The 11,971-nt window shown below is 38.9% G+C and overlaps 1 pseudogene; it reads left to right on the top strand.

Annotated features, from left to right (window-relative positions):
- The first annotated feature begins 2,775 nt into the window (after window positions 1-2,775).
- On the top strand, window positions 2,776-2,894 carry LOC132608581 (5S ribosomal RNA; annotated as a pseudogene).
- Window positions 2,895-11,971: the final 9,077 nt, after the last annotated feature.

The raw sequence follows: 11,971 nt of genomic DNA, 5'->3' as shown, positions 1-11,971 counted from the left end.
GATTGTTGCTTATAATTTTGTGAATGTTGTTATGGATGGTTGGGAGTTGATATGGAATATGGGGAAAGTTGTATAAACAAAGGAAATGCTGCCCAATTTTTCTCTAGATTTAGTAAGCATGTTCTTATAATTTATTAGCTAATGTTAATACGAACTATCTTGAAGGTAGAAACGCAAGCAACGAAGAAGAACGATCAAACAATAGAATAGCTAAACGAAAGAGGTATGTAAGGCTAATCCCTTCTTTCTAAGGCATGACTCCTATGGCATGAATTCTCCTATATTTCCATGACTTTCCTACACATCGAAAATTATGAGTCTATGGTTATAAAGAGCTTTTCATAAGATAAAGAAAAGAGATACGATGTGAGTATGATGATGATGACTATGAGTTGAGCCTAAAAGTTCTAAAGTTCATGATATGCTAATTCCATAAAGTTCTTGCTATGGATACAATATGATGTTTCTACAATCTAATGACCCTAAGTATAGTTCCATTGATGCTTTTCCTTATGTGCACTCACCTTAAAATGTTAGTCCCTCCAAGGTGAGATATAACGATTATGATCACTCCATAATGTGGTCGGGGGTTCACGACCTCATGTCACCTCGACATAGCCATGGTTACCTTCAAGCTTTAATGTATGATTAATGATGAATGTATGATGATACTAAGTTATGATAAGGTTATGATATGCCTATGAGATGTGTGATAATGATAATTTTATGTTGACTATATGACGATACGATTCCACCGTGCCTAGTTGGCCGGGTATGTCACCGCGAAGGCAGGATGCATGCGATTCCACCGTGCCTAAATGGTCGGGTATGTCACCACTAAGGCAGGCTGCTATGTTTACACCGAGCCTAGAGGGCCGGGCATGACACCACTAGTTGGCGGCATATGATGGTTACCCGGACGCGGCTTAACGATGATGATATATATATATGATACGATGATGTATCAGCTATGATGATACATGTACTATGACTATATATGATATATGTATGAAATGTATTTGCCCTTAAAAGTTACGCAGGTTATATCTTCATCTTATGTCTTATGATTTCTCTATTATGTTCATTTCATTCATGCCTTACATACTCAGTACAATGTTCGTACTGACTTCGGTCTTCTTTGGACGCTGTGTTCATGCCCACAGGTAAGCAGGGAGGTGATCCAAACTCGTAGGAGCTACTAGCAGACTTTAAGAGCACCTCATTATTCCAGAGGTGCCTTTGACTTATTATTTTGTGTATATATATGTTATGGGCATGACGGGGTCCTGTCCCGTCCATATGTCTAGTACTCTAGTAGAGGCTCGTAGATGCGTATGTGTGGATAATATGGTCTCACGATGTCCTTATTGTATGTACATTATTTTGCTAGCCGAAGGGCTTATGTATATAAAGGTAATTATGTTTCGAAGTGAAAAATGGCTTTTCCTATGTCTTGAGTATAATATTAATGAATGAATGCTTGATAAGTACGATGGGTAATGGTATGAGCGGTGCTTGGGTGTTAGCCCCGGGTACCCGTCATGGCCCCTAGTCGGGTCGTGACAAGTAGATCAACTTATGGGGATATATTTCAGCAAATAACCAACATGGAAGAGGTGATTAAGGCTCATGAGGCTATTTTTGAAGTTGATCCTTCATATGCAAAGAGAGAGAAGCTCAACAAAGTGGATGTAGAATTAACTAGGCTGTTAAGTATAGAGGAAGAATTTTGGAAGCAAAAGGCTGGCATGGCTTGGTTCCAAGAGGGTGATAAAAATTCAAATTTTTTCCATGCTCATGTTAATGGTACAAGAGGGTGATAAAAATTCAAATTTCTTCCATGCTCATGTTAATGGTACAAGAAAGAAGCTGCAGCTTAGAAAAATTCAAAATGGCAATGGAAACTGGCTTGAAACTGATGCAAAAATTGCTGAAGAGGCCATTAGATTCTTTTAGGCTCAGTTCCATGAAGTTACACCACCAGTTCATTTTGATATTTTGGAACATATTCCAAGACTTGTTACTGTGGAACAGAATGAAGCTTTGGCGGCTAGACCAACTAAAGAAGAAGTTAAAAATGCAGTTTTTGTGCTTAACAGTGCTAGTGCAGCAGGACCTGATGGCTTCACAGGTTTATTTTTTCAAACTTGCTGGCAAATAGTAGGTGATGACATTTTTAACATGGTAGGTGATTTTATTCATGGTTCAGAGCTTCCAAGGTACATTACTTATACAAATCTTGTTCTGCTGCCTAAAAAAGATGCTGCTCAGAACTTTGGGGATATGAGGCCTATAAGCTTAAGTAATTTTGTTACTAAGGTGTTTTCTAGGGTGATTCATGAGAGGTTGGCCCCTTTGTTACCTAACCTAATCTCTTAGAACCAAGCTGGCTTTGTTAGAGGTTGGAGTATAGTGGAAAATATTTTGTTGACTCAAGAAATCATCATTGATATCAGACTAAGAACTAACAAGGGTAAGAAGAATGGTAATCAGATTGTCCCAAATGTTGTTGTCACGACCCAAACCGATGAGCCGTGACGAGTACTCGTCCACTACTGGTCGAGCACCCCTAAACGCGCCTCTGTTCTACACTAGATAAACTGGTGGCCTATCTTTAACTGATGTCTGAGCGATACCGTCCGCTATAGCGTTTGCTTAGTCGGAAGAGTAAGAGATCCCTTTTAATCCGGAGGGAGATGCATTATGATAATTTATTGGAATCCGTTAAAACTTCAACTTGTTCAAGGTCATGCGATAAAGGTCACGTAGTAGGGTGAATACGATCATACCAGCACTAACGCACCGGATCCCATTAGCACTCCAAGGTTAAGCGTGCTTGGGCGAAAGTAGTACTAGGAAGGGTGACCCCCTGGGAAGTGTACTAAAAGTCCTACAAATTCAGACATAAGAGACAAATGAGAAGCTAGAGTAACCTAAGGGAAATTGGAGTTTGCGGAGTGGTTGGAAACCCTAAAAGATCGCATAGATGAGGCGGATTAGACCGGCAAAGAGAAAGAAGGTGCATCACAGCTCTGGAAATAGGATGAGTTCGAATAGTATTTGTAAATACCTTGTAAGCGAGGCGTTAGTAAATATATATGTATGTGTATGACATCTTATATGTGGTTACGCCAACCGATATGTGTGTCCCAGCAACCGACGTTGCTATATACTGAAGCCATTAATCGAACAGGGTAATGAAGTTCAAGTGAAAAAAGTGGTACAAATGTGACAAGGTAAGTTGATGTTATTTTCACTACAGGTTAGAGTTGGAAAGTCCTAATACAATAACATCAGGGAAAGGAATAAAGTGAGTATATAGAATGTAAAGAGATTAGAATGTCTTGAGAAAAGGAAAAAAAATGTAAGAAACGAGGGTGAGTGAAGCTTCCAAGAGAGACGACAGGCAAGGCAAGGGACTATTTGGATAAAAATCGAAGGTAGGCATGCGAAAGGGATAAAGTATGGTAGTATGGAACAAAAGATGAATGTGTGGGGTCAGAGAACAAACTTTGATAAGTGGGACTAAAAGATAGTAACCACAAATAGGGATGTGAAGTGAGAGACAGAATGATCAGGCCTTGCAACGATACTAAGAGATTTCCAGCCCTCGAGAGGTATATAAAGGGATAAATGTGTAGTCATACTGAGATGGTTGCCTCAGAAATGGAGAAGCTTTTCTAAAAGATGATTCAAGAATAGAACGGATTTGCACGGTTAAAGGAATATTTCATGAACTTCAGGGTCGATACTATAAAATAACAAGTGAAAAAGGACACTCAGGGAGGAAGGAACTTAAGGAAGGTTTGAGAATTAAAGTAGGAAAGGTACACTAATGGGCTGGTCAAAAGAAGAGGAGAGGAGAAGAAGGGAAGAAAAGAAAAATTGAGCAATCACCAAGGACAAGCGAGAGGATAATGAACTAACAAAGCTAACTGAGAGGTAGTACATCAATGACATGGGAAGAGGATAAGGAATACCGAGATTCGATTATAAAGGAAATAGAAGGATGTATGGGAAATATTCATGAGTATGGACTAGCCGTGGCGGCAGGACTAGCTATGGCGGCAGGAAGGAGAAGAAAGAAGAGAGTATATTTTCAAGGATTTCACGACACGAACAAGAAGTGGCAGAACACTGGAAGAACTACAACGCATAGGGGGGATGCAAATAAGTAGTCAAGGAAAATTTTGGATATGTGAGCTAAGTGAATAAAAGGATTGATAGTGGAAGTGGAAGAGTGTGGCATATTAACTCTCAATGATATATTGTAGACGTAAAGTGAAATCGAAAACTTAGAGTAAGAAGAATTTCAGTGATAATACTTGTGAAGGAAGACGAGGGATAAAAAGAGCAAAGTGTAACCAAACGCTCCGTAAAGTGTTTTGCTGGATTCTAATGCCCCCATTAACCCGTTGATTCGGGAAATGTTCAGTCGTAAAAGGTAGAAGTAGAAGGGCCTTAAAAAAGGCAGCGAGAATGGATTTGTAATGCATAAGCGCTTCGTTTAAATGCAAATCCCTCGATTAGCAGAAAGGAAAAATAAGTTAAGCTATACGATGAGAGAATTCTGGTATTATAGGAGACCAAAAGAGTTGGAGGATCGTTAGGGTTGGCCGATGACTACTGATACTCGGAAGTTACTAGTGTATAAGAACACCCTTAAGAAGGGGGAAAGAGCAGATCTAGTCCTGAAATGAGGTATGGCATTGTCAAAATTCAAAGGAAAGAAAAATGTTAGCTTAAAGAGGCCAAAATTCGGGACGTAGTGGCATATCAAGAATGCATTAAGAGGGAGCAAAAACGAATTAAAGATAAGCATACTACAAAACGGGTATGAAAAGAAATTAAAATGGATCAAGAGAATACTTCATGCAGGCGTGAGATATGATATTTCTAGAACAGGGAAATTTGTGCCGCACCTAAATAGGCAGCGACGTATCCTAAATAGTAATAAAGAGAGTAAGAAAGGTCTACAAGCTAACTACAGAGAGAATGACGAAATGGATGATGAGTACATAGGACACGTTGGGTTACAATGGAAGAAAATATTGATATTAAAGAAAAAATATGAGAATCTTAACAAAAGGAGTAACGATAAGCGGTGTGGTGATCTCTAAAGAGAGGAAGAACGATGTGGGTACAGATAGAAAGGCAACAACATCGCCAGAAATTAGAAAGTATATCACGAGTCACTAACCATACTGAGTATAAGGGTATGTATTATAGAGTTATATGAACCATCAGCATAAGGTTATGCCTCGCAGATGGGAATGGACACACCGGAAAGCCAACAAGGAACGACAACTAACTAAGTGATCACTAGAATAAGGAAGTCAAGGGTAAGTATACCATACTGATGTTAGAAAAGAGGTTGTGGTAAAGTGAGAATTGTCCTAACTTTATAATTATAAGTTATACTGTAAGATGTGAGGCAAAGGAATTAAAGAGAGAGTTTTGACAAGAAATAGAAGATATTGTGAGCTATATACCCGTTCGAACTATGATTATTGGTTCATCGCATAATATAATCCAGCTACGAGGAATAATAAAGATGGTGATGGAACATTAGGAACCGTTAAGAGATTGTATTGAGGATATGGTTATAACTGATCATGGAAAGGAATTAAGACAGATGGTTGAAGAAACGTAACCGTTAAGAGTAAGGATTTGTCAGTAGCAGAGTACCGCTGAACAAGCAACTGGATATTAGTATAAGAAAATTTACGATGAATCAGAGAGCTTGGCTGATGAATTATGAGGGAATAATTTAGCACGTATCTAAGCTCAACAAGTACAAGTAGGGATAGCCAAGATAGTATCGGAGGAGTAAAACAAAAAGAAAGTGTTGTATTCTAGCAAGGGAGTTATCCGTTAATAAAGCAATGAGGAACAAAGAGGAAGGACGCTTGCAGGACGGCGAGTAGCCGTCGTGTAGCCAGTTAAACCACAGGAATGGAGACAAAATGAGAACGGAATACTAGTTGACTTGTGATTATATATATGAGGATTGAAGACTGTACGACTCACAAATTAATTTGATAAAGAGCTAAGAAGAATAGGACGAAACTAACCAAATTATAGTATAAGTATACGGTAGTAGAACAAAAAAATTCAATGAGGATATTGAGGATAGGCACACTACAACATTCGAGGACGAATGTTTTTAAGGGGGGAAGGATGTTACTCAGCATATGGCAAGTATGAGTTTCGGGGTGCTTGGTCAGTAGTGATCGGGCACTCGTCACGGTCCATGGGGTTTGGGTCGTGATAGTTGTAATGAAGCTTGATATGACAAAGGCATATGATAGACTTTCATGGAGCTTTCTCACAAAGGTTCTAAGGAAGTTTGGATTTAGAGAATGGTTCATCAGTCTGATCTACCAATTGATAAGGAATAATTGGTATTTTGTACTCGTAAATGGACAGGCTCATGGATTCTTTTATTCAACTAGGGGAGTTAAACAAGGGGATCCTTTGTCCCCTAATTTGTTTATCCTTGCTACTGAAGCACTGCCTAGAGCTCTGAATGTGTTACATGATAATCCTTGGTTTTGTGGTTTTGGTTTTGGATTGCATATGCTGATGATATTATCATTTTCTCTTCAATATGTGAGATTTCTTTGAAGTTGATCATGGATGTTTTGAAAAATTATAAAGCTGCTTCTGGTCAATTGATTAACAAAGCAAAATGTTCCATTTATCTGCATGATAGAGTGGATGAGGATGTGTTTCTTAAAGTGGAGGGGTAACTAGTATTAAAAGAAAGGATTTTACTTTAATGTATCTTGGTTATCCTATTTACTATGCTAGAGGTTGTATGGCATTCTATTCAGATTTGCTATCTAAAGTGAGGAACATGCTTCAAAGTTGGAAGTGTAAGTTGTTATCCTTTGGTGGAAGAGTTGTGTTACTCAAGCATGTTCTACAAGCTATGCCTATGCACTTGCTTTTTGCTATTGATCCACTTGATTTTGTTATCAAGAAGCTTCATAAGATTTTTACACAATTCTTTTGGAGTAACAAGGTTGGAGAATAGCAAAGGCATTGGACAGGTTGGGACATTGTTTGCTTGCCTCATGAAGAAGGTGGTTTGGGATTCAGGTGTTCGAGGGACATTTCATTGGCTTTATTTTCCAAATTATGGTGGAATTTCATAATCAAGCCTACTTTGTGGGGTGCACTCATAAGCAACAAGTATTTGAAGAAGAATAATCCTATTCTTGTTCCATAGAAGAAGGGATCACATAGTTGGAGAAAGATATTAGAAGCTAGAGATCTCATTAATCATGAAATATGGTGGCAACTGAGGATGGGATCATCTCTTTTTTGGTTTGATAACTGGACTGGTTTAGGTCCATTGTATTTACTCACTGAACCTGATTTCTATTGTGATGAAAATATCAACAATGTTTACGATGTTATTACTGAGGGAAGATGGAATGAAACTGTTATTAGAAACAGTTTTCCAGAGGAACTTGCAGAATATATATTGACTGAGGTATAGCCTCCAAGTAGGGGAAATGATCTTAATGTTCCATATTGGAGGTTGTCAACTAATGGTCAATTCAGTGTGAAAATAACATGGGAGTATGTTAGAAGTAAAGCAGAAAAGAGAGATATCTATAAGAAGATGTGGGTAAAGGTATTGCCTTACAAAGTTGCTTTAACTATGTGGAGAGTATGGCACTTTAAAGTTCCTTTGGATAAGGTGGTTAGGAGCTGGGAGTATAACTTACCCTCTAAGTGTTTATGTTGTTGTCACGACCAACCGGAGGGCCGCGACGGGCACCCGATGCTAACCCGCTCGGGCACCTCTTATCATACTTTCACATTTACATCTAGGTGAGCCACATAGCTAATTCATACTTTCCAATCCATTATTCATACTAATCCCATTGGGCAACGATATATATATATATATATATATATATATATATATATATATCACCATCAATAATAATGCCCATATCAATGTACATAAGCCGACGAGGCTAACAAAATGATATACACAAGACTAGCCGACAAGGACAAATACATCAAACCATATAAACGTGTCTACGAGCCTCTAAGGAGAGTATGTCATATCATATAGGCGGGACAGGACCCCGCTATGCCCATAAATATGTACACAAAAGAATAAATACCAAAGTTGTAGCTCCGAATGAAATGGAGCTTCGCTATGTAGTCCCTGAGTAATAAAGCTATGGATCAAGCCTGTCTCCCTGGCCACCTGCGGGCATGACGCAGCATCCACAAACAAAAGGACGTCAGTACGAAAAATGTACTGAGTATATAAAGCATGGTCAACATCATTATGAAAACATAGTAGACAACATAATAAATAGCATACGAGGGGAGATAGTAGTATCATCGTCACAAACACTTACTTGCTTTTCATAGGGACTTTCCATTTCTAAGCGTGATTGTGTACATATATCCATATCCGTATCCGTATTCATATCCGCACTCATTTACATTCCGTATCCTTTTTCGTATTCATAGCATATTTGTATTTATATCGTATACATATCAATATCATGTACATAGCATTCCCGACCATGAAGGCTCGGTGTTTTGCATACCCGGCCATGGCAAGGCTCGGTGAGTATACATACCTGGCCCTACCAAGGCTCAGGGTTATCCGTACCCAACTGCAGTGGTGCGCGCGCAATATATATATATATACATATATATTCTACCCGGCCATATAAGCTCGGGGTTTCATATAAGTCATACATAGACACATATACATAAAAGCTCATAAGCATCTTTAGCATCATTACTATTGTCGTTCATTACATCTATCCTTAGAGGATTACTCATCATATAAGGAATTTAGTACAATCGTAACATATCGAGAATCATGAGCTTAGTAGCTTTTGAAGATAGTATCATTTGGAGGACATCATAGGCTTATAGAAGATTAGATATTTGGCCAAGGAACCATGCCTTATGAAAGAAGGGTTAGCCTTACATACCTTTCCATTCAACTATTCTATCACTTGCACATTCTCCTTCAATGCTTACGTTTCTACCTTCATTAGAGTTATACTATCATTAGAAAATCGATAGCTTAGCATACATGACTAAAGCTTAGAGAAAATTGGACAGCATCTCCTTTATTTATACGACTTCCTCCATATCATATATCAACTCCCACACATCAATAATAACATTCACAACAGCATAACAATAGTCTTTATTCACCTACATTATCCTTACTTCTCAATTCACTTCCAATCATCCATATCCATGGTCATAGCACACTATTACATTCGCTCATATACAATGTTTATCCCATGTTCTCAATATCATTTATAACATGATTATAATCATAACATATCAATAATCATTACTCAACCCAAGCTACTACTCACAAACATCACTATTCTCACATTCAAGACCCATTTTCTATATTCTTCTACAATCCAAGTCTTTCAATGTCTCAATACCTTAAACAACATTGAAATACCATAAAACTTACCTTAGATGGTGTAGCAATGAACCTTGAGTGGAAATACTTCACTTGAACCAAAACCCTAGTTCACCTCCAATGGAATCTTTTGTGGTCCTCTAACCCTTGGAAGCTTTCTAACACATAAACACTTGATTCTAATCTTTTGATCTTTGTGTTCTCTTGAACTTGAGTGGAATGTGCTTAGATATGTGTTTTGAGCTCTCAATACTTGTAGACGATGAAAAATGAAGTAAAAGAACCCAAGGCATCTATTTATACAAAAACTAAAAATCAGCCCGTCGTGTCTTATATGGACACTTACACGGTTCGTATATTATTGTACGGTCCGTATAAGTGGCCGTGGTTCACCAACCTGAAAATAATCTCCCTGCTGGGAGTTATACGAACCCCTTATTCGGACCGTATAAAGTTATACGGACCGTATAAGTGGTCGTATAACTCCACTTCTCTGAAATGGTTTACGTCGTTTCGTTCGATCTCCAATCCTTATGGAACCTTCTTGACACTTGTTTATCACCTCACTAACACTCTAAGGGATGTTATAACTCTCCTCATCATTAAGTATCCATTAACTTGCTACTCATAAATCATTTCCGATACCTATGGTATGCCTTGCCTCCTCTTGGCAAACTTTCTTCTCTTACCTCGAACGTTTTTGAAATCTCAATTAGGGTCATCAAATGTCATTCCTTACTTATTGCAATACCGTATACTGCGTGCTCTTCGTTGGTCTTTTCACTGCGCATTAACAGAAAATTTTCCGAGGTGTAACATTTTTCCCCCTTAAGAACATTCGTCCTCGAATGTTAAGATCTCAGGGGTTCTATAAAAATTTCGCCAGAGTTTCCCCTGTAATAGGGCACTACCATCCTGTCACAACAGCCCATAATAACAATGCCTCACAGGCCACAACATAATAGCAATAGAGTTTGGCCACACACGCCTCAAATGCACAAAAAGGAAAACATACATACCTCATGAACTTGATGTCTCATCTTAGATCTCTCCCGGGGGTTGGAATAAGTGCGGGTACTTGGATTTTATATTTTCTTCCGCTTCCCATGTCATTTCTTCTCGGTTATTGTTTCTCCATAAAACCTTAACTAAGGCCACTTCTTTGTTTCTAAGCCTCTGTACTTGCCTATCTAATATGGCAATGGATACCTCTTCATAAGTCAACTTTTCTGTCACTTGAACATCATTTACTTGCACGATCCTAGTAGGATCTCCAACACATTTACGAAGCATCGAGACATGGGAAACTGGGTGAACTGACTCCAAATCAGGAGGTAGATCTAATTCATAAGCCACTTTTCCTACCTTGCGCACAATCTCATAAGGCCCAATGTACTGGGGACTAAGCTTCCCTTTTTTGCCAAATCTCGTTACACCCTTCATTGGTGACACTTTTAAGAATACCCAATCTTTCACTTAGAACTCTAAGTCCCTTCGACGATTATCCGCATAGGACTTTTGACGACTTTGGGCTGCTAATAACCGATCTTATATGAGCTTAACTTTCTCTATGGCTTGCTGGACCAAGTCTGGCCCTATCAATTTAGTCTCTCCTACCTCGAACCACCCAATTGGGGATCTACACTTTCGCCCATATAAAGCCTCATACGGTGCCATTTGGATGCTAGAATGATAATTATTGTTATAAGAAAATTGAATGAGTGGTAAGTGATCATCCCAATTACCTCCAAAATCTATCATACATGCCCGTAACATATCCTCAAGAGTCTGAATGGTACATTCAGCTTGTCCATCAGTCTGCGGGTGAAATGCCATGCTAAGGCTCACTTGAGTCCCCAAACCCTCTTGGAAGGACTTCCAAAAATTAGCTGTAAACTGAGTCCCTCTATCGGAGATAATAGATACTGGAACACCGTGAAGCCGCACTATCTCTTTAACGTAAAGCATTGCATAATCTTCTGCCACATATGTAGTTCTAACTAGTAAGAAATGAGTTGACTTCATGAGTCTATCCACAATCACCCATATAGAATCATACTTACGTCGAGAACGGGGTAAGCCTATAATGAAGTCCATGTTAATTACTTCCCACTTCCAAGTTGGAATTTCTATAGCTGCAACAATCCGCCCGACTTTTGGTGCTCGATTTTCACTTGTAGACAGTTGGGACATTGAGCTACGAATTCCGCTATATCTTTATTCATCCCATTCCACCAATATATAGATTTAATATCATGGTACATTTTCGTTGCTCCGGGGTGGACAGAATAGCGGGAGCAATGGGCTTCCCTCAATATTTGGTGGCGTAACCCTGCCACATCAGGAACACATAATCTGCCTCGACATCGGAGAACTCCATATCCTACAATCTCAAATGATGACTTCTCCTTCTGAGGGAGTGTATCTCTGTAATGCATTAGCATGGGATCTTCGTATTGTCGCTCTTTCACTTCCACTACTAGCGACGAGACTACTGAATTCTGAATGGTAGTTCCCCTGCTACCTGAGTCCACT

This window comes from Lycium barbarum, chromosome 8 (genome assembly GCF_019175385.1).
Source record: "Lycium barbarum isolate Lr01 chromosome 8, ASM1917538v2, whole genome shotgun sequence".
NCBI classification, from domain to species: domain Eukaryota; kingdom Viridiplantae; phylum Streptophyta; class Magnoliopsida; order Solanales; family Solanaceae; genus Lycium; species Lycium barbarum.
The sequence above is the reverse complement of the archived record's forward strand: the minus strand, read 5'-3'. Positions and strand labels throughout refer to the sequence as shown.